Source organism: Tribolium castaneum, chromosome 6 (assembly GCF_031307605.1).
Source record: "Tribolium castaneum strain GA2 chromosome 6, icTriCast1.1, whole genome shotgun sequence".
Classification (NCBI taxonomy): Eukaryota; Metazoa; Arthropoda; class Insecta; order Coleoptera; family Tenebrionidae; genus Tribolium; species Tribolium castaneum.
Window position 1 is genome coordinate 44,501 of NC_087399.1, and position 22,919 is coordinate 67,419.

Genomic DNA, 22,919 nt, shown 5'->3' on the forward strand with positions numbered 1-22,919 from the left:
GTTATTATCGAACATCTGAAGACAGATATCACCTCTTTGTGTCTACAAAAATGGAACTCAATGCTGATTAATAGGAAGAAATAATATTGTACAGTATTATATGCAAAGATAAGCTTTTCGCATAAATGTTTTAAAGGACGCTTCTACTGTAAAAAAATTATTCATCGAAGTATACAATAATTACATAATACGAAGATTGTGCATCAGTAGTCTATAATTTATTTGAACTTAAATGGGCTTGAAGTTGGAGAAAGTTCTAAATTCTTCTTCAGCCTTAATTAAAAAAATGGCACTTTTTTCCATGTGTGGATTGCAATTGGCCACCTTCATTTAATTGCTTTCTGTCACATGATTATTTTTCTTACATTCCTTACATTCTTGTAATTGGAAATTCCAATGTTAAGTATGTTGGCATTTACATAGTTTTAAAACAGCTAATAGATGTCTCTAAAACGTAAAAAATTTTTATAATTATAATGATCTTGGAATTACGATTTAGAGAATATGTCAACTTGATTGTAAAGAGGTCTTATTTTGCTTTAAAAATTTGATATTCCAAGTACAATATTTTGAATTTGAAAAAACTCTGCGAATCATTGATGCTTTCTAAGCTTAACTATGGTCTTATTATTTATTATTCTTGTTTAGATTATCGTTCCAAATATCAAAAAATACAAAATTCGTGTGCTCGTTTTATTTATAAATTAAATAAATTTGACCAGGTATTTTATTTTATTTAAAGAGAACTCCCAGTGGACTATTTTCGCAACAAAACAAAAGCATATTTTTCTCATTTCTAGTTTTTTCAGTGCAATTTTCGTATTTTTCCTTTATTGGAAGATTTATGTACTTTTCTATTTATATTTTGTTACTATTAAGAGGCTCATACCTCAACAAGTTATTTAACTTTTTGAGGGCTTCGTTACTTTTTTTTGTGTCCTCATCCTTTTTCTGGACTTTCTTTTCATCGTCTGAACTGCTACTCAACTGTGCTACGTGCAAAACTCTTCCATGCACTTTTAAGAAGTTGCTCTTAATTTGGCCAAACCTGAAAATTATTGGACGTAATAGTGCTCCCATTATTGTATTAATGAGCCAACCTTGGTAAAAGGTGCACTTTACTCATTTTCACACAATAAAAATCCAAAAAATAATCAAGGTTTTGTAGGTTAGGTTGGGTGGCTATGGCAATGGCTACGTCATTAGCCCATTTTCCGAAAAGTTTTAAAATTATTTTTGTAAGAAAAATATTGTATTAAATGAACTGGATACAGCGATGCACCTGTAAATAGTTACAATTGATTTTTTCTTTGTGTAATAATTAATTAATTTTCATTCTTTTTGGAATCGTAAACACTTCCCGTTTTGACATTTCGATAAGTTCACTTTTGACAGTAAAAAATTGTGAAATTAATTAAATAATTATTTATTTTGTAGGGCCATTTTTGAAACGCAAAATAACAGCTAATTTGAACACGCGCAAAATCCATTACAATGGCCATTGATGAACCGATTTTTGTACAGAAGCGTAATTATCGCAAATTACAAACAGATGCTTATCAAATATCAGGAAAATCTTTGGACCGACGGCAATTTTAGCAACTCACTACCTTACTAACTTTGAAAGTACTCAACCACTTTAAATAATCCTGTCAGGAGAACTGGTGCCGAGGTGTCGGGTCAGGTCATCAATTTTAGTTAAGACAACGTCTGAAAAATAAAATGGGGGTGTGAGTAATCCAGTCCATCAGAGTGAGACGTCCACAATCGCCATTTGTGAACCAATAAATGTAACAGTCGTTAACCCAAAATAATTATGCAAATCTACCATCAATAAAATATGTAATTCGAATAGAATCGGTTGAGCTCTGTCCAAGGGGTTCAAAAGGTTAACAGTCGCAGTCCTGGTCAATAGGACTCCAGGAGCATAGGGAAAACCAGGCAAAGGGTTACCCCTTTGCTCATAGATACCATCCAGCCCGCTTGTCTCTGGATCAGCAGCAATCGAGAGACCACCTCGCGGTTCTGACGTGCAATAAGCAACGCTGCCTTGTCATCCACCACTTGTCTTAGGTTGTGCAATGAGTACCCCGGTAATATCCGTCCAGCGTCTACTTCGAGACCCGCAGGTCATTCAACACCAAGCGTGCAATGGATATTATGTTCATGGTACTCGCCTATGACCAACATAAAAAGGGGGCGGTTCCAGGCAGTGCAATGATCACCTTTTTGGCTAACCTGCTCAACTGCTAATCACACATAGCCCTGAGCGTGCAATGGAAGCCCTCTTCATAGTGCAGGTGGCGAACAAGTCCCTTAACCTCATAGCCGAAGCCGTTTCACGGACCAACGAGCAAGTGCAATGATCACCTTCCAGCGCTCTCCCCACGACCTATTCTGCAACCTAGACCTGGGGGTGCAATGAGCGCGGCTGCCTAGTGATCCCCCGCGTCCACAAATAAACATAAACCAGACCTGGAGGCCTCGCGACGCCGCGACCCTCCAGCGTCCCCTGTTGGGTTAATCTCGGCGTGCAATGGGCATTTTCGAGCGCCGCCCCGCCTCAAGCTTAACCGTGGATTAATTAAGGATAGACAGACTAACAAAGTTTAGCTCGACATGTCGGGGCTCAACTCAATCTTATTCATAGTTCGTCAACTCTCAATTCAATATCATTCTCATCAAGTATCACCAACTTTAGTATCAACCTATCAACTGATGAATAGCGCATTAATTCAACTTCAGTTTGATATTGTACTCAATACTCACGCAGGTTTCTGATGAACGTTATCAACAATTATAAATATCAACACCGCAGCAATTAAAATAATGATTGAACGACTCACCCTACCGTTGATATGGTAATTATTATAAATCTCTACACCTTATTGGATTGAAAATCCTCACACACCAACAAACTAGGATTACTTACTCAGTGATAACTCACCTTGATTCACTTAAGAAATTACTTTAAGTCACTCTAACTTGGAACTGACTCTAGCTCACACTACCCCTCTAAAACTAAAAACTCATATGCAAAATTGCATATTCGAAGGCGTCTTTCTCACGGTCGACTTGGGGTGGTCTGCTTGTCACCCTGACTAGCTAATAAATTATGATCAAGTGTTTATGTTTCTCGAAATAAAAGTCTCGGGGTCTTTTCGGAACTTTACTGACTAATTACCCTAATTATCTACATGCTAATCTATGACGAAAAGTAAAAAAAAAACAAACTACCATTAAATTAAAATATAAATAAAAAAAAATTCTGACCGCGTGGACTTCATCCTACAACTTGTTACATCTTTTTCGGTGGAATGCTTTGTAAATTAATTTCCAATTAGTGCTGCGCTTTATGGTCCCCTCAACCCAACGGACGGAACATGTATGGCAAGAAGTTTATTTTTAGTCCACTTTGGTGATCTTGGGGCAAGTTGCTGTGATAATTTAAATAACTTAATTATGGATAATAGACCTAAATCGATATTTCGGGACTTATACAACCTTCCTTATAAAAACAATTTTTTCAAATTATCAACTAATGCTAAAGGTGGGTGACGGTGCTTGTAGGCATAGTGTTGTAACAGTTTTTGTGTTCAGACGACGGTGATCTTATACAGAGACTAGGTTTGCTCAAGAAGTTAGAAATCCATCAAGGCTGTGTCAACACCATTTGTTGGAACAGCACAGGAGAGTATATTTTGTCGGGTTCAGACGACCAGCATTTAATCATAACAAATGGGCACACATACAAAGTTGAAACCAATTATTGCACCAGCCACCATGCGAACATCTTCAGTGCTAAGTTCTTGCCATGCTCTTCTGATAAACAGATCGTTTCGTGTTCAGGCGATGGAATCATCTTACACACAGGTGAGTAAAATATCTCTGATTTGCTTTTTTGTTTGATGAAATAATCATTGGCCAGATCTCGAAAACACCAAAAATACTTACTACAACCAGTTCAGTTGCCATGCAGGAACCACTTATGAGGTGATTACCATCCCAAATGATCCCAATATACGTTTCTCAGTTGTGGGGAGGATGGCACAGTGCGTTGGTTTGATTTGAGGACAAAGACAAGGTATTAACTTTTTTGTTGTTTGCTTTAAGTAATTGTTGGTTTAAGTTGCCGAAAACCGCGTTGTAAAGAAGATATTTTAATTAAGTGTCAGAGAGCTGTTACAGCTCTTGCAATAAGTCCAACTGCACCTCATCAGCTTGCAGTTGGATGCGCTGATTCAACAGTGCGTATTTATGACAGACGTTGTCTTAGTACTCAAGTCGAGGGTGAGTTGAGTACTACAATGCATTCACATTGTTTTTGTATAAGACTTGGGTATGGAAATCTGTATTTTAGCTCAGTATATGCTAATTTTCCCCAAAATTAAATTAAAAAAAATAGTGATTTTTTTACCTGTTTTAGCGAAGTCTCCTCTTTAAAAATTAAAAAAAAAACAAATTGTGCTATTTATGATGTTTTGGATTATTTGTGACACAATTCTTCTAAATAATTCGGTTTCTACTGGAAAAACTTTGCAAGTAATATCATTTTTAATCTAATTATTGATTTATTAAAGAAAGTTTTGGAATATTATTATTATTAAGCGCCTGACTGCCAAATGTACAGAAATATGTCCATTTTTTACCTAATTTAATGTCGCTAGGTTCTAGTGCTTCTCAAAAAAATTACTTCTTTACTCAAAGACGTTCCTAACCGCTCAACAAATGCAAAAATTATGAGATTTTTGACATTTAATTTGGCACTTTTTCGGCTGATTTTGGGAAATTTTGCGAATTAATAAAATAATTTAGCTTAAGAAGGTACTAAAAGTCTAAAAAAATGCAAAACAATGTCTTGGTTTAGTAAATTTTGGACTTGATTTAGCCAAAAAAAATTGAGTTTTTAACTAATTTTTGTCATCTTTGACCTACTTTTTAGATTTTTTCCATTTTTAGGGTAAAAATTTAACCTAATTGATCGGTTTTGAGATGTAAATTTTTAATCCAAAAAAATGCCTAAACACTGACAAAAGTTATATAATTTTTGATTTAATGTTCAGATTTTTTTTATAACGTCTTGATAGCATACATAATTACATACCCTCAGAAAATACAGAAATATCTTTAGAATATTTTCATTTTAAACCAAATAGGTGATTTGCTTTTGGTGTTTTTCTTGCTTGAATACACGCATAAACGTTCGAGGAAGGTAAAATAACAGGAATTTAGACTCAATGCTGCGATTTTTAGGATTATTTTTGACGATTTTTTACAAAATAGTTGCATGTTCGTCTGATAAACGTACTAAACCGATGTTTAAACAAATTTAGTGATTATTTCCGTCAATCAGCGAAATTTCTCTAAAAAATTATGTTTATTTCAGAGAGAAATTGTCGTTTACCTTATTTAATTTAATAATTTTTCACCTAATTTTCGCCAAAATTTTGTAGTTATTGTGCCAAAATTCTGGAAAAAGTAATTTGTTTTTATCTAATTTTGTCTTTTCGGTACGATTTTAGTAAAATCTGAATTTGAAGGACTGAATGTTTAGCTTATATAGAAACATGTTTATGTGGTGGAGTGCAGAAATGATGATTTTTCGATTTATTTTTGAAGAAATTTTACGAAATAATTGCGATTTCACTACAAAATGTGCAAAATAAGAGCTGTAGATAAAATAATTTTTGGTGTTTTTATGTCTGTGTTTTTAACTCAAAATCATGCCTACAACTTTAGAAAAAATCCCTTTGGCAACTTAATTTGGTATTTTTTCGGCCAATTTTGAATAAATTTTTGAAACGACTGAAAAAAAATCCTAATAGTCTTGGAAATTGCAAATAAAGTCATTTTCAATTTGGTGTTTTTTGACTTATTTTTGTGAAAATTTTGTAACTCATTATGTTGCTGCCTAAAAACAATACGAGGTGCATTTCGTCATGAAATTAAAAAATTATGTTATTTTTGATTTACGAATTTTTTACTGATTTCTTAGTCCGGTTTTTGTAAAATTTTGCAAAAAATTTTAATGTTGCTTAAGAAGTTCTTAAACGTCTGGAAAAGGTATTGGACTAAATTCATTAATTCTCTGGCTTATTTTGTTTAGTTTGTGAACTAATTGCGTTTCAGTTAGAAAAATGTGCTAAATGTGCAAAAATTATCTTTTTCGACCTAATTTTGCGATTTTTTGTTGTAAAACATGTTTTTATATTTATTATTTATTAAATTTTCAATAAAACTGGCGTTTTTATAAAAAATGTGCTTAGATAACAATCTAAGAGACAAAAATAACACCTTTTTATTGACTTAATCCAGCACTTTTTCGACTTCAAAATGCAACATTATTTCTTTTATAATCTAGTTTTACTCATTGGCTTGGTTTAGCGAAATCTTACCAAAGGTGGAGTAAAAAGTGGGAGTTTTTAGCTCTAAAATGTGCTTGCACTTTCGAAAAAAAAAAAACAGAAATTACGCAACTTTTGACTTACTTTAGTGATTTAATGATTTATTTTTGACTCAATTTTGTTAAATATCATTGTGTCTCTTACTAAAAACTTTAAAATGCATTATTTTTGACGTAATTTAGTCATTTTTTAATCTAGTTTTTGTGAAATCCTTCCAAAAATTTTAATTTCATTGCTTATTTTTGATTAATTTGCAAAGTAGTTATGTTTCTGACAACAAAACGTACAAAATGTTCGAAAAAAACAAAAAATAATATGTTTTTAGACTTCATTTAATGATTTTTCCTTCTGTTTTTTTTTTAAATAATCTTAGAAAAATATAACTAATGCCATATTGGTCACATTTCCTATTTTTTTGTTTATTTTTGACATTTTATGAAATGTGGTAGGTCTGTGTCATAAAAAGACTGTTTTTGCACGTCAACTACAGGTTCAATAAAAAAATATAGAAAAAATTACGTTTCTGATGGCGTTAAAAAGGGGTTTGGCGCGGGAATAAGTCAAAAAATAAATTCATTTTTGGCTTCATTTTATGAGTTTTCGATTCTAAAAAGCTAAGAATTTATGAAAATTAGTCAGTTGAAACAATTTGTCAACAAAAACACATCAAAGCTACTACGAGTACTTACACAAAAACATATTGAATGGATTACAGTACACTCAAAATACAATTTTATTTCTAATTTTTGTTTTTATTTAGATCCTTTAAAGGCTCGACCATTCTGTAGTTTCATCGCCCCAAATCTGGAAGACCGAAGATACAGAATAACTTCACTCAGCTACAGTCATGACGGTCAAGATATGCTAGTCTAGATTATCTGTATCTATTTAGGATACAGGTAATGTGATAAAAAAATGCAATACTAAATGTTTATTGTTTAAACTGCTCAACTCTTTCTAAAGGAGAATCAGCTAGCTGAATTAAAAAAACCCATTAAAGCGTCTCCTTGGGAGAAAGTTAAAATGTTAGCAGGCCAACGAGAACGTGTCAATAATTCGCCACCTCATATGCGAAGGTTACGTTTAAGAGGAGATTGGTCTGATACTGGACCAGATGCACGTCCAGAAAGAGACACAACGACAACTGTCAGTAAGTGGAAATTCAAAAGAAGTTGGTGCAAACTCTTGTGTGTTAACATTTTTCAAGGTATTGGTCAAGCGAGACCACAATTACATGCCACTTTGATGCAGCGTATGACCGATGTTCTCTCACAAATGTTGAATGATCCAATGACAAGAGCGGCTTTGAGTGCAGGAGGAGAGAATGAAACGTCGCAAAGAAATATTTTAGGTGAAAGACAAAGTAATTCGTCTGCTCAGGAAGAGAACGCAGAACAGCCGGTGGAACAAAGTCAGAATGAAGCGGAAGGAGAGCAAAGTGTTCACACAGAGGCAGAAGAAGTTGCCACAACAAGCAGGTAACATGATGAGAACAATAGAAAAAAAATGAAACCAGTCACAATTTATTCATTTTATATTTTTCAAAATTTAATTTGCATAGGTTTAGCTTTTTAGTTTTAAAGTGTCGCAAATCCTAAGATTATTGCAAAAAAATTCAATGAAAAAAATTGGTTTAATTAATAACGTTATAATTCATCTTTAATTTGGGTTTTAATTTGAGCCGTAGAATTCAACCGAACAAACCGCATTGCTCTACGACTTTTAGTTTTTTTTTTATGAATTTTTTTAGTGAAAAACTTTGATCGCCTCTGTAGCCGGAACCGTTGCCCGGAGCGGCTCCGGGTTTAGTCGAAAAAATAGATAAAATTAAGCGCTATCAGATGTTTTTTTGTTCGTTGCTCTAAGTCTTACAGTTTCCGAGAAAAACGCAAAAAAAGGTTTACATTTTCACTTTTTTTCAATTTTCAACCGCCAATTACGGCGAAACTATTAGAGTTATCGAGAAACGGAAAAATGGAGGACAACCGGAATAAAAAACTCTACAAAATGGCATAGGACTCAAGGCGATATCTCGCAAAAAATTTTTCAATTTTCAAACGCCGATTACGGCCAAACTAAAAGAGCTAGGAGAAAATGCTTTTTTAGATTGGAAAGAGCACATCAAAATCTATAAGATAGAATCGGTTTTATTTGATTTAGAGACACTTTAAAAATTGACCGATTTTAAGGGGGGGGTGTTAACTTTTTTTTAATTTTTTTTATTTTCTCATTTTTGGCTAAACTATTCGAAAAAGTGGAACTATTTTGATCCATTCCTATGCAAAATGATCCGGGGAATCGATTGGCATCGAGAAAATTGCCATATTCCCAATAGTTTTTTAGTTATGAATTTTTTAAAATTTTACCAATTTTTGCATTTGTTTCCAATTTGCTCGAAAACTATTAGTCGGAGAACAATAATTTTTTTTGAAAAAGATAGATAATTTAAAGAGCTTTCCAACGATAATACACTTCATAGGGTTAACTCTAATAGTTCCGGAGCTATTGCGTGACAAAAGTTCCGGGTACCCAAAATCGACAAAAACTGCGACGAAAATTGAAAAATCAAACTTCTAAAAATCGAACATATGGACTTTTTGTGGACTTTTAACAACTTTTGTGGGTTGTTAAGACATGTAGAAGTCCATAAAAATTTACTGGAGTGAGTTTAAAAAAAAAATTTTTTTTCACCTCTTTGAAGTTAAGTGTATTATTACTCAGGAAATTTTAGCAAAAAAATTGAAAATTTTAAATCTCGTGAAAAGTTGGTATAATACAGAAAATGAGCCGCTGAATTCAATGGAACAAACCGCATTGCTCTACGACTTTTAGTTTTCGAGTTATGAATTTTTTTAATGAATAAAATTTTTCACTATGACAAATGGCTACCCTAAATTTAGGCAAAAATTTTTAAATTTTTAATTGTTGTGAAAAATTGATATATTATGTAAAATGAGCCGTAGAATTCAACCGAACAAACCGCATTGCTCTACGACTTTTAGTTTTTTTTTTATGAATTTTTTTAGTGAAAAACTTTGATCGCCTCTGTAGCCGGAACCGTTGCCCGGAGCGGCTCCGGGTTTGGTCGAAAAAATAGACAAAATTAAGCGCTATCAGATGTTTTTTTGTTCGTTGCTCTAAGTCTTACAGTTTCTGAGAAAAACGCAAAAAAAGGTTTCCATTTTCACTTTTTTTCAATTTTCAACCGCCAATTACGGCGAAACTATTAGAGTTATCGAGAAACGGAAAAATGGAGGACAACCGGAATAAAAAACTCTACAAAATGGCATAGGACTCAAGGCGATATCTCGCAAAAAATTTTTCAATTTTCAAACGCCGATTACGGCCAAACTAAAAGAGCTAGGAGAAAATGCTTTTTTAGATTGGAAAGAGCACATCAAAATCTATAAGATAGAATCGGTTTTATTTGATTTAGAGACACTTTAAAAATTGACCGATTTTAAGGGGGGGGTGTTAACTTTTTTTTAATTTTTTTTATTTTCTCATTTTTGGCTAAACTATTCGAAAAAGTGGAACTATTTTGATCCATTCCTATGCAAAATGATCCGGGGAATCGATTGGCATCGAGAAAATTGCCAAATTCCCAATAGTTTTTTAGTTATGAATTTTTTAAAATTTTACCAATTTTTGCATTTGTCTCCAATTTGCTCGAAAACTATTAGTCGGAGAACAATAATTTTTTTTGAAAAAGATAGATAATTTAAAGAGCTTTCCAACGATAATACACTTCATAGGGTTATCTCTGATAGTTCCGGAGCTATTGCTTGACAAAAATTCCGGGTACCCAAAATCGACAAAAACTGCGACGAAAATTGAAAAATCAAACTTCTAAAAATCGAACATATGGACTTTTTGTGGACTTTTAACAACTTTTGTGGGTTGTTAAGACATGTAGAAGTCCATAAAAATTTACTGGAGTGAGTTTAAAAAAAAAATTTTTTTTCACCTCTTTGAAGTTAAGTGTATTATTACTCAGGAAATTTTAGCAAAAAAATTGAAAATTTTAAATCTCGTGAAAAGTTGGTATAATACAGAAAATGAGCCGCTGAATTCAATGGAACAAACCGCATTGCTCTACGACTTTTAGTTTTCGAGTTATGAATTTTTTTAATGAATAAAATTTTTCACTATGACAAATGGCTACCCTAAATTTAGGCAAAAATTTTTAAATTTTTAATTGTTGTGAAAAATTGATATATTATGTAAAATGAGCCGTAGAATTCAACCGAACAAACCGCATTGCTCTACGACTTTTAGTTTTTTTTTTATGAATTTTTTTAGTGAAAAACTTTGATCGCCTCTGTAGCCGGAACCGTTGCCCGGAGCGGCTCCGGGTTTGGTCGAAAAAATAGATAAAATTAAGCGCTATCAGATGTTTTTTTGTTCGTTGCTCTAAGTCTTACAGTTTCTGAGAAAAACGCAAAAAAAGGTTTCCATTTTCACTTTTTTTCAATTTTCAACCGCCAATTACGGCGAAACTATTAGAGTTATCGAGAAACGGAAAAATGGAGGACAACCGGAATAAAAAACTCTACAAAATGGCATAGGACTCAAGGCGATATCTCGCAAAAAATTTTTCAATTTTCAAACGCCGATTACGGCCAAACTAAAAGAGCTAGGAGAAAATGCTTTTTTAGATTGGAAAGAGCACATCAAAATCTATAAGATAGAATCGGTTTTATTTGATTTAGAGACACTTTAAAAATTGACCGATTTTAAGGGGGGGGTGTTAACTTTTTTTTAATTTTTTTTATTTTCTCATTTTTGGCTAAACTATTCGAAAAAGTGGAACTATTTTGATCCATTCCTATGCAAAATGATCCGGGGAATCGATTGGCATCGAGAAAATTGCCAAATTCCCAATAGTTTTTTAGTTATGAATTTTTTAAAATTTTACCAATTTTTGCATTTGTCTCCAATTTGCTCGAAAACTATTAGTCGGAGAACAATAATTTTTTTTGAAAAAGATAGATAATTTAAAGAGCTTTCCAACGATAATACACTTCATAGGGTTAACTCTGATAGTTCCGGAGCTATTGCGTGACAAAAGTTCCGGGTACCCAAAATCGACAAAAACTGCGACGAAAATTGAAAAATCAAACTTCTAAAAATCGAACATATGGACTTTTTGTGGACTTTTAACAACTTTTAACAACGATTTTGGGTACCCGGAACTTTTGTCACGCAATAGCTCCGGAACTATCAGAGTTAACCCTATGAAGTGTATTATCGTTGGAAAGCTCTTTAAATTATCTATCTTTTTCAAAAAAAATTATTGTTCTCCGACTAATAGTTTTCGAGCAAATTGGAGACAAATGCAAAAATTGGTAAAATTTTAAAAAATTCATAACTAAAAAACTATTGGGAATTTGGCAATTTTCTCGATGCCAATCGATTCCCCGGATCATTTTGCATAGGAATGGATCAAAATAGTTCCACTTTTTCGAATAGTTTAGCCAAAAATGAGAAAATAAAAAAAATTAAAAAAAAGTTAACACCCCCCCCTTAAAATCGGTCAATTTTTAAAGTGTCTCTAAATCAAATAAAACCGATTCTATCTTATAGATTTTGATGTGCTCTTTCCAATCTAAAAAAGCATTTTCTCCTAGCTCTTTTAGTTTGGCCGTAATCGGCGTTTGAAAATTGAAAAATTTTTTGCGAGATATCGCCTTGAGTCCTATGCCATTTTGTAGAGTTTTTTATTCCGGTTGTCCTCCATTTTTCCGTTTCTCGATAACTCTAATAGTTTCGCCGTAATTGGCGGTTGAAAATTGAAAAAAAGTGAAAATGGAAACCTTTTTTTGCGTTTTTCTCAGAAACTGTAAGACTTAGAGCAACGAACAAAAAAACATCTGATAGCGCTTAATTTTATCTATTTTTTCGACCAAACCCGGAGCCGCTCCGGGCAACGGTTCCGGCTACAGAGGCGATCAAAGTTTTTCACTAAAAAAATTCATAAAAAAAAAACTAAAAGTCGTAGAGCAATGCGGTTTGTTCGGTTGAATTCTACGGCTCATTTTACATAATATATCAATTTTTCACAACAATTAAAAATTTAAAAATTTTTGCCTAAATTTAGGGTAGCCATTTGTCATAGTGAAAAATTTTATTCATTAAAAAAATTCATAACTCGAAAACTAAAAGTCGTAGAGCAATGCGGTTTGTTCCATTGAATTCAGCGGCTCATTTTCTGTATTATACCAACTTTTCACGAGATTTAAAATTTTCAATTTTTTTGCTAAAATTTCCTGAGTAATAATACACTTAACTTCAAAGAGGTGAAAAAAAATTTTTTTTTTAAACTCACTCCAGTAAATTTTTATGGACTTCTACATGTCTTAACAACCCACAAAAGTTGTTAAAAGTCCACAAAAAGTCCATATGTTCGATTTTTAGAAGTTTGATTTTTCAATTTTCGTCGCAGTTTTTGTCGATTTTGGGTACCCGGAATTTTTGTCAAGCAATAGCTCCGGAACTATCAGAGATAACCCTATGAAGTGTATTATCGTTGGAAAGCTCTTTAAATTATCTATCTTTTTCAAAAAAAATTATTGTTCTCCGACTAATAGTTTTCGAGCAAATTGGAGACAAATGCAAAAATTGGTAAAATTTTAAAAAATTCATAACTAAAAAACTATTGGGAATTTGGCAATTTTCTCGATGCCAATCGATTCCCCGGATCATTTTGCATAGGAATGGATCAAAATAGTTCCACTTTTTCGAATAGTTTAGCCAAAAATGAGAAAATAAAAAAAATTAAAAAAAAGTTAACACCCCCCCCTTAAAATCGGTCAATTTTTAAAGTGTCTCTAAATCAAATAAAACCGATTCTATCTTATAGATTTTGATGTGCTCTTTCCAATCTAAAAAAGCATTTTCTCCTAGCTCTTTTAGTTTGGCCGTAATCGGCGTTTGAAAATTGAAAAATTTTTTGCGAGATATCGCCTTGAGTCCTATGCCATTTTGTAGAGTTTTTTATTCCGGTTGTCCTCCATTTTTCCGTTTCTCGATAACTCTAATAGTTTCGCCGTAATTGGCGGTTGAAAATTGAAAAAAAGTGAAAATGGAAACCTTTTTTTGCGTTTTTCTCAGAAACTGTAAGACTTAGAGCAACGAACAAAAAAACATCTGATAGCGCTTAATTTTGTCTATTTTTTCGACCAAACCCGGAGCCGCTCCGGGCAACGGTTCCGGCTACAGAGGCGATCAAAGTTTTTCACTAAAAAAATTCATAAAAAAAAAACTAAAAGTCGTAGAGCAATGCGGTTTGTTCGGTTGAATTCTACGGCTCATTTTACATAATATATCAATTTTTCACAACAATTAAAAATTTAAAAATTTTTGCCTAAATTTAGGGTAGCCATTTGTCATAGTGAAAAATTTTATTCATTAAAAAAATTCATAACTCGAAAACTAAAAGTCGTAGAGCAATGCGGTTTGTTCCATTGAATTCAGCGGCTCATTTTCTGTATTATACCAACTTTTCACGAGATTTAAAATTTTCAATTTTTTTGCTAAAATTTCCTGAGTAATAATACACTTAACTTCAAAGAGGTGAAAAAAAATTTTTTTTTTAAACTCACTCCAGTAAATTTTTATGGACTTCTACATGTCTTAACAACCCACAAAAGTTGTTAAAAGTCCACAAAAAGTCCATATGTTCGATTTTTAGAAGTTTGATTTTTCAATTTTCGTCGCAGTTTTTGTCGATTTTGGGTACCCGGAACTTTTGTCACGCAATAGCTCCGGAACTATTAGAGTTAACCCTATGAAGTGTATTATCGTTGGAAAGCTCTTTAAATTATCTATCTTTTTCAAAAAAAATTATTGTTCTCCGACTAATAGTTTTCGAGCAAATTGGAAACAAATGCAAAAATTGGTAAAATTTTAAAAAATTCATAACTAAAAAACTATTGGGAATATGGCAATTTTCTCGATGCCAATCGATTCCCCGGATCATTTTGCATAGGAATGGATCAAAATAGTTCCACTTTTTCGAATAGTTTAGCCAAAAATGAGAAAATAAAAAAAATTAAAAAAAAGTTAACACCCCCCCCTTAAAATCGGTCAATTTTTAAAGTGTCTCTAAATCAAATAAAACCGATTCTATCTTATAGATTTTGATGTGCTCTTTCCAATCTAAAAAAGCATTTTCTCCTAGCTCTTTTAGTTTGGCCGTAATCGGCGTTTGAAAATTGAAAAATTTTTTGCGAGATATCGCCTTGAGTCCTATGCCATTTTGTAGAGTTTTTTATTCCGGTTGTCCTCCATTTTTCCGTTTCTCGATAACTCTAATAGTTTCGCCGTAATTGGCGGTTGAAAATTGAAAAAAAGTGAAAATGTAAACCTTTTTTTGCGTTTTTCTCGGAAACTGTAAGACTTAGAGCAACGAACAAAAAAACATCTGATAGCGCTTAATTTTATCTATTTTTTCGACTAAACCCGGAGCCGCTCCGGGCAACGGTTCCGGCTACAGAGGCGATCAAAGTTTTTCACTAAAAAAATTCATAAAAAAAAAACTAAAAGTCGTAGAGCAATGCGGTTTGTTCGGTTGAATTCTACGGCTCATTTTACATAATATATCAATTTTTCACAACAATTAAAAATTTAAAAATTTTTGCCTAAATTTAGGGTAGCCATTTGTCATAGTGAAAAATTTTATTCATTAAAAAAATTCATAACTCGAAAACTAAAAGTCGTAGAGCAATGCGGTTTGTTCCATTGAATTCAGCGGCTCATTTTCTGTATTATACCAACTTTTCACGAGATTTAAAATTTTCAATTTTTTTGCTAAAATTTCCTGAGTAATAATACACTTAACTTCAAAGAGGTGAAAAAAAATTTTTTTTTTAAACTCACTCCAGTAAATTTTTATGGACTTCTACATGTCTTAACAACCCACAAAAGTTGTTAAAAGTCCACAAAAAGTCCATATGTTCGATTTTTAGAAGTTTGATTTTTCAATTTTCGTCGCAGTTTTTGTCGATTTTGGGTACCCGGAACTTTTGTCACGCAATAGCTCCGGAACTATCAGAGTTAACCCTATGAAGTGTATTATCGTTGGAAAGCTCTTTAAATTATCTATCTTTTTCAAAAAAAATTATTGTTCTCCGACTAATAGTTTTCGAGCAAATTGGAGACAAATGCAAAAATTGGTAAAATTTTAAAAAATTCATAACTAAAAAACTATTGGGAATTTGGCAATTTTCTCGAAGCCAATCGATTCCCCGGATCATTTTGCATAGGAATGGATCAAAATAGTTCCACTTTTTCGAATAGTTTAGCCAAAAATGAGAAAATAAAAAAAATTAAAAAAAAGTTAACACCCCCCCCTTAAAATCGGTCAATTTTTAAAGTGTCTCTAAATCAAATAAAACCGATTCTATCTTATAGATTTTGATGTGCTCTTTCCAATCTAAAAAAGCATTTTCTCCTAGCTCTTTTAGTTTGGCCGTAATCGGCGTTTGAAAATTGAAAAATTTTTTGCGAGATATCGCCTTGAGTCCTATGCCATTTTGTAGAGTTTTTTATTCCGGTTGTCCTCCATTTTTCCGTTTCTCGATAACTCTAATAGTTTCGCCGTAATTGGCGGTTGAAAATTGAAAAAAAGTGAAAATGGAAACCTTTTTTTGCGTTTTTCTCAGAAACTGTAAGACTTAGAGCAACGAACAAAAAAACATCTGATAGCGCTTAATTTTATCTATTTTTTCGACCAAACCCGGAGCCGCTCCGGGCAACGGTTCCGGCTACAGAGGCGATCAAAGTTTTTCACTAAAAAAATTCATAAAAAAAAAACTAAAAGTCGTAGAGCAATGCGGTTTGTTCGGTTGAATTCTACGGCTCATTTTACATAATATATCAATTTTTCACAACAATTAAAAATTTAAAAATTTTTGCCTAAATTTAGGGTAGCCATTTGTCATAGTGAAAAATTTTATTCATTAAAAAAATTCATAACTCGAAAACTAAAAGTCGTAGAGCAATGCGGTTTGTTCCATTGAATTCAGCGGCTCATTTTCTGTATTATACCAACTTTTCACGAGATTTAAAATTTTCAATTTTTTTGCTAAAATTTCCTGAGTAATAATACACTTAACTTCAAAGAGGTGAAAAAAAAATTTTTTTTTAAACTCACTCCAGTAAATTTTTATGGACTTCTACATGTCTTAACAACCCACAAAAGTTGTTAAAAGTCCACAAAAAGTCCATATGTTCGATTTTTAGAAGTTTGATTTTTCAATTTTCGTCGCACTTTTTGTCGATTTTGGGTACCCGGAACATTTGTCAAGCAATAGCTCCGGAACTATCAGAGATAACCCTATGAAGTGTATTATCGTTGGAAAGCTCTTTAAATTATCTATCTTTTTCAAAAAAAAATATTGTTCTCCGACTAATAGTTTTCGAGCAAATTGGAGACAAATGCAAAAATTGGTAAAATTTTAAAAAATTCATAACTAAAAAACTATTGGGAATTTGGCAATTTTCTCGATGCCAATCGATTCCCCGGATCATTTTGCATAGGAATGGATCAAAATAGTTCCACTTTTTCGAATAGTTTAGCCAAAAATGAGAAAATAAAAAAAATTAAAAAAAAGTTAACACCCCCCCCTTAAAATCGGTCAATTTTTAAAGTGTCTCTAAATCAAATAAAACCGATTCTATCTTATAGATTTTGATGTGCTCTTTCCAATCTAAAAAAGCATTTTCTCCTAGCTCTTTTAGTTTGGCCGTAATCGGCGTTTGAAAATTGAAAAATTTTTTGCGAGATATCGCCTTGAGTCCTATGCCATTTTGTAGAGTTTTTTATTCCGGTTGTCCTCCATTTTTCCGTTTCTCGATAACTCTAATAGTTTCGCCGTAATTGGCGGTTGAAAATTGAAAAAAAGTGAAAATGGAAACCTTTTTTTGCGTTTTTCTCAGAAACTGTAAGACTTAGAGCAACGAACAAAAAAACATCTGATAGCGCTTAATTTTATCTATTTTTTCGACCAAACCCGGAGCCGCTCCGGGCAACGGTTCCGGCTACAGAGGCGATCAAAGTTTTTCACTAAAAAAATTCATAAAAAAAAAACTAAAAGTCGTAGAGCAATGCGGTTTGTTCGGTTGAATTCTACGGCTCATTTTACATAATATATCAATTTTTCACAACAATTAAAAATTTAAAAATTTTTGCCTAAATTTAGGGTAGCCATTTGTCATAGTGAAAAATTTTATTCATTAAAAAAATTCATAACTCGAAAACTAAAAGTCGTAGAGCAATGCGGTTTGTTCCATTGAATTCAGCGGCTCATTTTCTGTATTATACCAACTTTTCACGAGATTTAAAATTTTCAATTTTTTTGCTAAAATTTCCTGAGTAATAATACACTTAACTTCAAAGAGGTGAAAAAAAATTTTTTTTTTAAACTCACTCCAGTAAATTTTTATGGACTTCTACATGTCTTAACAACCCACAAAAGTTGTTAAAAGTCCACAAAAAGTCCATATGTTCGATTTTTAGAAGTTTGATTTTTCAATTTTCGTCGCAGTTTTTGTCGATTTTGGGTACCCGGAACTTTTGTCACGCAATAGCTCCGGAACTATCAGAGTTAACCCTATGAAGTGTATTATCGTTGGAAAGCTCTTTAAATTATCTATCTTTTTCAAAAAAAATTATTGTTCTCCGACTAATAGTTTTCGAGCAAATTGGAGACAAACGCAAAAATTGGTAAAATTTTAAAAAATTCATAACTAAAAAACTATTGGGAATTTGGCAATTTTCTCGATGCCAATCGATTCCCCGGATCATTTTGCATAGGAATGGATCAAAATAGTTCCACTTTTTCGAATAGTTTAGCCAAAAATGAGAAAATAAAAAAAATTAAAAAAAAGTTAACACCCCCCCCTTAAAATCGGTCAATTTTTAAAGTGTCTCTAAATCAAATAAAACCGATTCTATCTTATAGATTTTGATGTGCTCTTTCCAATCTAAAAAAGCATTTTCTCCTAGCTCTTTTAGTTTGGCCGTAATCGGCGTTTGAAAATTGAAAAATTTTTTGCGAGATATCGCCTTGAGTCCTATGCCATTTTGTAGAGTTTTTTATTCCGGTTGTCCTCCATTTTTCCGTTTCTCGATAACTCTAATAGTTTCGCCGTAATTGGCGGTTGAAAATTGAAAAAAAGTGAAAATGGAAACCTTTTTTTGCGTTTTTCTCGGAAACTGTAAGACTTAGAGCAACGAACAAAAAAACATCTGATAGCGCTTAATTTTATCTATTTTTTCGACCAAACCCGGAGCCGCTCCGGGCAACGGTTCCGGCTACAGAGGCGATCAAAATTTTTCACTAAAAAAATTCATAAAAAAAAAACTAAAAGTCGTAGAGCAATGCGGTTTGTTCGGTTGAATTCTACGGCTCATTTTACATAATATATCAATTTTTCACAACAATTAAAAATTTAAAAATTTTTGCCTAAATTTAGGGTAGCCATTTGTCATAGTGAAAAATTTTATTCATTAAAAAAATTCATAACTCGAAAACTAAAAGTCGTAGAGCAATGCGGTTTGTTCCATTGAATTCAGCGGCTCATTTTCTGTATTATACCAACTTTTCACGAGATTTAAAATTTTCAATTTTTTTGCTAAAATTTCCTGAGTAATAATACACTTAACTTCAAAGAGGTGAAAAAAAATTTTTTTTTTAAACTCACTCCAGTAAATTTTTATGGACTTCTACATGTCTTAACAACCCACAAAAGTTGTTAAAAGTCCACAAAAAGTCCATATGTTCGATTTTTAGAAGTTTGATTTTTCAATTTTCGTCGCAGTTTTTGTCGATTTTGGGTACCCGGAACTTTTGTCAAGCAATAGCTCCGGAACTATCAGAGATAACCCTATGAAGTGTATTATCGTTGGAAAGCTCTTTAAATTATCTATCTTTTTCAAAAAAAATTATTGTTCTCCGACTAATAGTTTTCGAGCAAATTGGAGACAAATGCAAAAATTGGTAAAATTTTAAAAAATTCATAACTAAAAAACTATTGGGAATTTGGCAATTTTCTCGATGCCAATCGATTCCCCGGATCATTTTGCATAGGAATGGATCAAAATAGTTCCACTTTTTCGAATAGTTTAGCCAAAAATGAGAAAATAAAAAAAATTAAAAAAAAGTTAACACCCCCCCCTTAAAATCGGTCAATTTTTAAAGTGTCTCTAAATCAAATAAAACCGATTCTATCTTATAGATTTTGATGTGCTCTTTCCAATCTAAAAAAGCATTTTCTCCTAGCTCTTTTAGTTTGGCCGTAATCGGCGTTTGAAAATTGAAAAATTTTTTGCGAGATATCGCCTTGAGTCCTATGCCATTTTGTAGAGTTTTTTATTCCGGTTGTCCTCCATTTTTCCGTTTCTCGATAACTCTAATAGTTTCGCCGTAATTGGCGGTTGAAAATTGAAAAAAAGTGAAAATGGAAACCTTTTTTTGCGTTTTTCTCGGAAACTGTAAGACTTAGAGCAACGAACAAAAAAACATCTGATAGCGCTTAATTTTATCTATTTTTTCGACCAAACCCGGAGCCGCTCCGGGCAACGGTTCCGGCTACAGAGGCGATCAAAGTTTTTCACTAAAAAAATTCATAAAAAAAAAACTAAAAGTCGTAGAGCAATGCGGTTTGTTCGGTTGAATTCTACGGCTCATTTTACATAATATATCAATTTTTCACAACAATTAAAAATTTAAAAATTTTTGCCTAAATTTAGGGTAGCCATTTGTCATAGTGAAAAATTTTATTCATTAAAAAAATTCATAACTCGAAAACTAAAAGTCGTAGAGCAATGCGGTTTGTTCCATTGAATTCAGCGGCTCATTTTCTGTATTATACCAACTTTTCACGAGATTTAAAATTTTCAATTTTTTTGCTAAAATTTCCTGAGTAATAATACACTTAACTTCAAAGAGGTGAAAAAAATTTTTTTTTTTAAACTCACTCCAGTAAATTTTTATGGACTTCTACATGTCTTAACAACCCACAAAAGTTGTTAAAAGTCCACAAAAAGTCCATATGTTCGATTTTTAGAAGTTTGATTTTTCAATTTTCGTCGCAGTTTTTGTCGATTTTGGGTACCCGGAACTTTTGTCACGCAATAGCTCCGGAACTATCAGAGTTAACCCTATGAAGTGTATTATCGTTGGAAAGCTCTTTAAATTATCTATCTTTTTCAAAAAAAATTATTGTTCTCCGACTAATAGTTTTCGAGCAAATTGGAGACAAATGCAAAAATTGGTAAAATTTTAAAAAATTCATAACTAAAAAACTATTGGGAATTTGGCAATTTTCTCGATGCCAATCGATTCCCCGGATCATTTTGCATAGGAATGGATCAAAATAGTTCCACTTTTTCGAATAGTTTAGCCAAAAATGAGAAAATAAAAAAAATTAAAAAAAAGTTAACACCCCCCCCTTAAAATCGGTCAATTTTTAAAGTGTCTCTAAATCAAATAAAACCGATTCTATCTTATAGATTTTGATGTGCTCTTTCCAATCTAAAAAAGCATTTTCTCCTAGCTCTTTTAGTTTGGCCGTAATCGGCGTTTGAAAATTGAAAAATTTTTTGCGAGATATCGCCTTGAGTCCTATGCCATTTTGTAGAGTTTTTTATTCCGGTTGTCCTCCATTTTTCCGTTTCTCGATAACTCTAATAGTTTCGCCGTAATTGGCGGTTGAAAATTGAAAAAAAGTGAAAATGGAAACCTTTTTTTGCGTTTTTCTCAGAAACTGTAAGACTTAGAGCAACGAACAAAAAAACATCTGATAGCGCTTAATTTTATCTATTTTTTCGACCAAACCCGGAGCCGCTCCGGGCAACGGTTCCGGCTACAGAGGCGATCAAAGTTTTTCACTAAAAAAATTCATAAAAAAAAAACTAAAAGTCGTAGAGCAATGCGGTTTGTTCGGTTGAATTCTACGGCTCATTTTACATAATATATCAATTTTTCACAACAATTAAAAATTTAAAAATTTTTGCCTAAATTTAGGGTAGCCATTTGTCATAGTGAAAAATTTTATTCATTAAAAAAATTCATAACTCGAAAACTAAAAGTCGTAGAGCAATGCGGTTTGTTCCATTGAATTCAGCGGCTCATTTTCTGTATTATACCAACTTTTCACGAGATTTAAAATTTTCAATTTTTTTGCTAAAATTTCCTGAGTAATAATACACTTAACTTCAAAGAGGTGAAAAAAAATTTTTTTTTTAAACTCACTCCAGTAAATTTTTATGGACTTCTACATGTCTTAACAACCCACAAAAGTTGTTAAAAGTCCACAAAAAGTCCATATGTTCGATTTTTAGAAGTTTGATTTTTCAATTTTCGTCGCAGTTTTTGTCGATTTTGGGTACCCGGAACTTTTGTCAAGCAATAGCTCCGGAACTATCAGAGATAACCCTATGAAGTGTATTATCGTTGGAAAGCTCTTTAAATTATCTATCTTTTTCAAAAAAAAATATTGTTCTCCGACTAATAGTTTTCGAGCAAATTGGAGACAAATGCAAAAATTGGTAAAATTTTAAAAAATTCATAACTAAAAAACTATTGGGAATTTGGCAATTTTCTCGATGCCAATCGATTCCCCGGGTCATTTTGCATAGGAATGGATCAAAATAGTTCCACTTTTTCGAATAGTTTAGCCAAAAATGAGAAAATAAAAAAAATTAAAAAAAAGTTAACACCCCCCCCTTAAAATCGGTCAATTTTTAAAGTGTCTCTAAATCAAATAAAACCGATTCTATCTTATAGATTTTGATGTGCTCTTTCCAATCTAAAAAAGCATTTTCTCCTAGCTCTTTTAGTTTGGCCGTAATCGGCGTTTGAAAACTGAAAAATTTTTTGCGAGATATCGCCTTGAGTCCTATGCCATTTTGTAGAGTTTTTTATTCCGGTTGTCCTCCATTTTTCCGTTTCTCGATAACTCTAATAGTTTCGCCGTAATTGGCGGTTGAAAATTGAAAAAAAGTGAAAATGGAAACCTTTTTTTGCGTTTTTCTCGGAAACTGTAAGACTTAGAGCAACGAACAAAAAAACATCTGATAGCGCTTAATTTTATCTATTTTTTCGACCAAACCCGGAGCCGCTCCGGGCAACGGTTCCGGCTACAGAGGCGATCAAAGTTTTTCACTAAAAAAATTCATAAAAAAAAAACTAAAAGTCGTAGAGCAATGCGGTTTGTTCGGTTGAATTCTACGGCTCATTTTACATAATATATCAATTTTTCACAACAATTAAAAATTTAAAAATTTTTGCCTAAATTTAGGGTAGCCATTTGTCATAGTGAAAAATTTTATTCATTAAAAAAATTCATAACTCGAAAACTAAAAGTCGTAGAGCAATGCGGTTTGTTCCATTGAATTCAGCGGCTCATTTTCTGTATTATACCAACTTTTCACGAGATTTAAAATTTTCAATTTTTTTGCTAAAATTTCCTGAGTAATAATACACTTAACTTCAAAGAGGTGAAAAA

General features: G+C 32.5%; 1 non-coding gene across 5 annotated transcripts; it reads left to right on the plus strand.

Moving 5' to 3' along the window:
* The first annotated feature begins 971 nt into the window (after positions 1-971).
* LOC663922 (uncharacterized) lies at positions 972-8,051 on the plus strand. Of its 5 annotated transcripts, XR_010334595.1 has the most exons (9): positions 972-1,111; positions 1,169-1,284; positions 1,438-3,550; positions 3,601-3,873; positions 3,929-4,084; positions 4,130-4,290; positions 7,165-7,303; positions 7,368-7,554; positions 7,612-8,050. It is a non-coding gene; the product is annotated as an uncharacterized LOC663922 (transcript). The 5 variants fall into 5 exon arrangements; XR_010334591.1 differs by having other exon boundaries at positions 1,160-3,550; positions 7,612-8,051; XR_010334592.1 differs by having other exon boundaries at positions 1,169-3,550; positions 7,612-8,051.
* Positions 8,052-22,919: the final 14,868 nt, after the last annotated feature.